The following is a 6,670-nucleotide window of genomic DNA, read 5'->3' as shown; positions in this document are numbered from 1 at the left end:
TGTTTATAGCTTGCGCCTTTTGATGTGGTGCCCTCGCTACACCTGTGGCCACTTGAGTCATAGCTGGGGTGGTTGACAAGTGCTGTTCTGGAATGTGAGAAGCAGAGACCTGGGGTGACCCTGGACTAGGAGCTTCAAGGTCCTAAAGGCACCTTGGGCTCCTTTCTCAAAAGTGTTCTGACTTCAAAGCCCTGACACTCTGGGCTTATGATGAGTGTGGCAGCCTCATGAGTGTGGCTTCTTTGAGATCCTCTCTCATTGTTGTGATGAATAGTAACTGGCTTCTTTCTATCTATACTAATCTCCTTACCAAATGTTCATTTGGCCACACTTTTTATTCTTTACATGGCCAGGCTGAGAATTTTCCAAATCTTTACATCCTGCTTCCCTTTTGATTATAAATTTTGTCTTTAAGTCATTTCTTTTTTCTCACATTTAACCATAAATAGTTAAGAGAAGTCACACAGCAATCTGAATGTTTTACTTTGCTGCTTACAGAGTTCTTCCACGAAATATCCTAATTCATTGCTCTTAAGTTATTGCCTTCTACAAAATCTCAGGATATGAACATAATTCAGCCAATGTTTTAACATTTATTTTAATTAATTGATTAATTTTGGCTATTATATAACAGGAATTATTCTCCTCCAGTGTTCAGTACTTATTTCCCATTTCCATTTCAAGTATTAGATAGAAATTTTTAACAGCATTCTGGTCACAACCACATAGGTAATCACTAAGAAGACTGAGGCTTTTCCTAGAGGTCTTCTCTTCTTTTGAACTCTCACCAGAGTCACCCATACTGTTTAATTAATGGCAACACAGGCTTTTTAATTTTTCTCCAGCATTCATTTCTAAACTGTTCCAGCCTCTGTGTATTTATTACCTAATTTTAAATCTGCGTCCACATTTTCAGGTGTTTGACATACCAACACCCTTCTACTGATACCAATTTCTATTTTAGTCCCTTTGTGCTATTCTTCAAAAAAAAAAAAAAAATTCAGACTGGATAATTTAAAAAGAACAACAATTTATTTTTCTCATGGTTTTGGAGGAAGTCAAAATCAAGACACTGGGAGATTGAATTGTTGGAATGAGTATTGCTCTCTGTCTACAAGATGGCACCTCCATACTGTCCTTTGAAGGAAAAAATGCCATGTCCTTATGTGGCATACTGCAGAAGTGAAAGCAAGAATGAATGCTAAGTGAAGTCTCTTTTATAAGGGCCTAATACACTTTATGAGGGAACAGCCCTCATGCCTTAATTATCTTTTAAAGATCTCTTAATATTATCATATTGGCAACACATAAATTTTGGAAAAGAACCTTTTGAACCACAAAAAAATGTTTTTTACCCAAATATGTAAAGCTGGTTTAACACTCAAAAATCAAATAACATAACTGATCATATCAAAAGTCACAAGATCATATTAACAAATATAAAAATGTATTGACAAAATTCAACACCCATTTGTGATAAGAACACTCAGCATACTAAGAAAGAGAGGAACTGCCTCAATTAGATGAAGAACATCTACAAAAACCTTACAGTTAACATCATACTAAAGGGTGAGAAACTTGAAGTTTACTCACTAGGATCAGTATCAAGGCAAGGATATCTTTTCTTATCACCTTTTTTCAACATCATACTAGAAGTCATAGCTAATAAAATAAGACCAAACAAAACAATAAAGGGCATATACATTGAAACAGAAGAAATAAAATTGTATTTATTCACAGATGATATGATTATCTATATAGAAAATCTGAAAGAACTGATTAAAAAAATAAGCCCTCTTGGAACAAGTGGTTCAGGTATAGCAGGTATAGCAAGGTTTCAGGATACAAGGTTATTGTGCAAAAGTCAATTGCTTTCCTATATATCAGCGATGAATAAGTGGGATTTGAAATTAAAAACACATAACTGTCTAGAAAGTGGAAGGGAAGAGGAGAGAGAGGGGAGGGGAGGGAGGATAGGGGAGGAGGGAGGGTACTCAGGGGGACATCACCTAATGTGCATGATGCAATGGTACATTTCAAAACTATTAAGAAATGAGTATAATTGTGATGGATGTGTTAGTTCAATGTAAGCATTTCACGTTGTATATTGAAGCAGTATCCTGAACTCCATAAATGCATCAATGTACAAAAGTTATGAAGTTATGTACAAAGTTCATGATTTAATAAAAAACAATTTAAAAAGTAAAAAAAAAAGATGGAGACTTAAAAAAATCCTCACATGAACATTTATATTAGCATCCCCTCAAATCAAATCTAATAAATCTATGGACAAAATCTAGATGAAAAAAACTACAGAGCTTGAATGTAAGATATTAAAGAAGAGTTAAATGGAGAGATATTCTGTGTTAGTGGACAGAAAAATTTAGCATTTTCAAGATGTCAGTTCTGCCCAACCTGATCTAAAGATTCATTACAACCTCAATCAATAGCTCAGTGATTTCTTTTTAGTTATTGAGAAATTGATTCTAAAGTTTGCATAACAGACAAAAGATTTAAAATAGCCAATTCAAGATCGAAGAAAAACAATGTTGGAGAACTGACATAGAGTTCAGTACTTAGTAGACCTAATGTATTCAAGATAGTGTGGTATAAGGCAAAGAACAGACAAAGACACCAGCTGAGCAGAAAAATGGGCCCAGAAATAGATTCATATAAATATAATCAACTAATCTTTGACAAAGGAGCAAAGGCAACACAACAAAGCAAAGTTTTGTTTTGTTTTTGATAAATGATGTGGGAACAACTGGACACCACATGTAAAAAGAAAAAAAAAAGAAACTAGCCACATACTTTATACTCTTTATATAACATAGGAGAAAACCTAGATGACCTTAGATATGGAAATGACATTTTAGATAACACCAAAGGCATGATACATGAAGGACATAATTAATAAGGTGACTTCATTAAAATTAAAAACTTTTCTGTAAAAGACAATGTCGAGAGGATAAGAAGATAAGTCACAGACTGGGAGAAATATATTTGCAAAAGATGTATCTTAGGAAAAGCTGTTTTCCAAAATGTACAAAGAACTCCTAAAACTCAACAATAAAAAAACAAACAACCCAATTAACATACTTTAACAGAAAACTCATGAGAGAAGGTATATAGATAGCAAGTGAACATATGGAAATGTGTTTAACATCATATGGCTGCATCATTAGGGAACTGCAATTGAAACAATGAGCTATTACTGCACACTTATTAGAATAGCTGAAGTTCAAAACACTGACAACACTTAATTCTGTCAGGGGGGTGGAGCAACACTATTCAGTCCCTTTGGAAGATAGTTTGATAACTTTTTATAAAGTTAAACATACTCTCACCATATGATTCAGCAATCACGCTCCTTGGTCTTAGTCTGTCCAGGTTGCTGTAGCAAGGACCACAGACCAGGTGGCTTATTAAAACAGAAATTTATTTCTCACAATTGTAGAAACTGAAAGTCCAAGATCAAGGATCCTGGCAGATTTAGTGTCCTATGGGGGCCTACTTCCTGGTTCTTAGATGGTCATCTTTTCCATGTGTCCTCACATGGTGGAGGGGAGCTCTCTATATAATAAGCCTAAGGCTTATTTATATAGACAACAATCCCCTTCCTGAGGGCTCCCTACAATAAGTGCAACTATTCCAAAATAAATTATAAAAGAATAGTTATTAATTGGGAAATGTATACTATATATTAGTACATTAAAATATAGGCAAAAATATTAAAATTTAAAAAAATTGCCAAATATTACATTTATAACTTTATTCAAAAAATATTGCATATTCATCAAAAAAATCCATTAAACATATCTGTACCAGGTATTGGAGATACAGCAATAAGCAGAAAATCTCTCACAGTGCTCACCCTTATGGAATCACTGTTAGGGTTGTGGATTTCCTGCTCTTCTTTTTCCTTTAATATCATTACATTTAATTTTTAAACAAATATTTATTGAGTACTGATTCTGTTTGTAGTGCTTTGAAAAATTTCATGGGGGATTCAATAAGCATATTTTATATAGTTTGTAATCACCTTAAGCTGATTATAATTTGGGTGGAGGGATAAGATTTCATATATACCTAATAAAAATCAGAGAACATGTATCTGTTGGCTATTTATATTTCCTCTCCTAAGAAACATATATTCAGATCCTTTGCCCATTTTTATTTTGGTTATTTGCTTTCTTGCTATTTAGTTGTTTGAGTTCCATGTATATATATATATCCATATATATCTTAGATGAGATACATGGTTGATAATACTGCCTCCCATTTTGTAAGTTGCCTCTTCACTCTTAATCATTTCCTTTGCGGTGGAGACATAATTGTACTTCTTATTTTTTATTTTCATTTCCTAAGTTTTAGGTATCAAATCTAAAAAGCCAGAGCAATGTTATATAGTTTCCCCTACATTTTCTTCTAGTAGTTTTATAGTTTCCATTCTTACTTTTAAGTCTTTAATTCACTTTGAGCTGATTTTTGTACATGGTATCATACAAGGGTCCAATTTCATTCTTATTTGTGTGGATATCCAGTTTTTCCAACACTCTCTGTTGAAGAAACTGTTCTTTTCATGGGAAAAGTCTCAGCATTACTATTCATTAGAGAAATGCAAATTAAGACTAAAATGAGATATTACCTCATATCCGTCAGAATGGCTGCTATCAAAAAGTTGAAAGATAACAAGTGTTGGCCAATATGTGAAGAAAAATATTCCCCGTTTGTGGGAATATAAATTAATATAGCCATATGGAAAATAGTATGGAATTTCCTTAAAAAAAAATAAAAGCAGTTACCTTGTGAGCCACCAATCCCACTTCTGGAAACATATCCACAGAATTTGAAATCAGTATGTTGAAGAGATATCTGCACTTTCATGTTTATTGCAGCACTATTTATAATAGCCAAGTTACAAAATCAACCTAAGTGTTCACTAACCAATGAGTGGATAGAGAAAATGTGGTATGCATGTACAATGAAATACTATTTAGTATTTGCTGCCTAAAAAAACAAGCAAGTCCTGTCATTTCCAATCACATGTTTGAGGGGATGTATATGTTAATTAAATTTACTCAATCATTCACTTTTACATGTACCATAGCATCTCTTTGCATACCATAAAGACATGCAATTTTATGATTATTTGTCAATATCCATTGAAAAGTAATTAATTAGTTAAAATTAGAGAAGAGTAGCCTGAGAGTACAAATCTTAAATTGCAAATTTAAGATACCTCCCTGGGAGAGCATAGGGGATGGTTAACCTGCCTGGAGGTGCCCAGCCTCCTCCAGGTCAGTAAAGGCAAAGAGAAACCAAGTTTCCAGTAGCTGAATTTTGGCCCGAATTTCTCTATGTAGCCAACATCTAATGGATTCTTCAATCCAGTTATATTGTTGGAGCACCCTTGCTGTGAATGTTCCTATTCTAACTGACACCAGTACTATTTTTCATTTCAATCTGGTCTGTCTACTTTCTAATTCTGAATTTTCTTGAGCACAGTTTCCCTGTGACATTCTTTACCCCCTTTCCAAAGGAACTGTGAAAAGTGCTTAACTCTTTTTATGTGCTGGTGACACTGTTGAGCACATTAAAACCCATTTGGTAAGTAAACCCGAGAACAGCCCTGAATTTTTTTTTTTTTTTTTTTTCCAGAGCTGGGCCACTAGTGGCTAATAAAGACATTCCCCAAAGCAATTATGACAGCTTGGAGAAATGCAAGCTGTGGGAACTGATGTGTTTCCACAGTGGCATATAAAGGGAAGCCTTTCATTCAAGAGTGCAGAAAGTGGCACATGTAAGAATGAAGGTAGGACACCCTGATAATAATGCCCTTCAATAAGCTTGCTGTAGACTTTCAGAAATAGAGCACTGCTACTTGGTACAACCACCCTTGTCCATTGGAGATAAAGACCACATATTTCACTATATCACTTCTGTGTTCTTTCTATTAAGGGGATGAAAAGACACTTGCCTCCACTTCTGTTAAGCACTTCATGAACCAAGGCCTTCCTATTACCAGAAAAAGATGCAATTTCCATTGGCTTTCAGGATCCTAAGCTCTTCTACATACCTTTGCAACTTGCAATTCTATGAAGAGAATTTTCTTTTTACATTGTTCAGTGAATGGGTAGAACTTGTTTACAGTTAGTTTCACTCAGCAACTAAGGGTGAACTGCTCTGTGCTCTGTCCTGTCCTAATTTGTGGACTAAACCTTCATAAAATTCACATGCCTTAGATCTGTGGTTGCCTGTGAAACTATTTCATCTAACAATGAAATATTTGGATTGGCTGAGGCAGGCTACCAGCTGGCTAAACAGTGGTGAGGCTGGGTGTATTGGAAATGCCGTCATTAGTAGAAGTTGGCAGATGGTTTATGGAGATACCAACCACTATGGCAGGACCCTGTCCAGCAAACAAAGGGAAATTTTGTAAAAGAGAAGATGAAACCTCAAGCCTACAATACTTATGAAGTGCTTCACAATTGCAAATAGACTTCCTAAAAAGTCATTTTGCTCCTTTAAAAGTTTCCTTGTATAGCCAAATATCATGATACCCTGATATAAAAGTGAAATATTCCTCTAAGGAAACAATAGTGGTTTGTTCAGGGCCCCAGACCAAATTTCCTGAGAGGTCATCTCATTGTTATTGTTTAAGTCATAC

Source organism: Nycticebus coucang, chromosome 1, assembly GCF_027406575.1.
Source record: "Nycticebus coucang isolate mNycCou1 chromosome 1, mNycCou1.pri, whole genome shotgun sequence".
NCBI classification, from domain to species: Eukaryota; Metazoa; Chordata; class Mammalia; order Primates; family Lorisidae; genus Nycticebus; species Nycticebus coucang.
Note: the sequence above shows the minus strand (reverse complement) of the source record.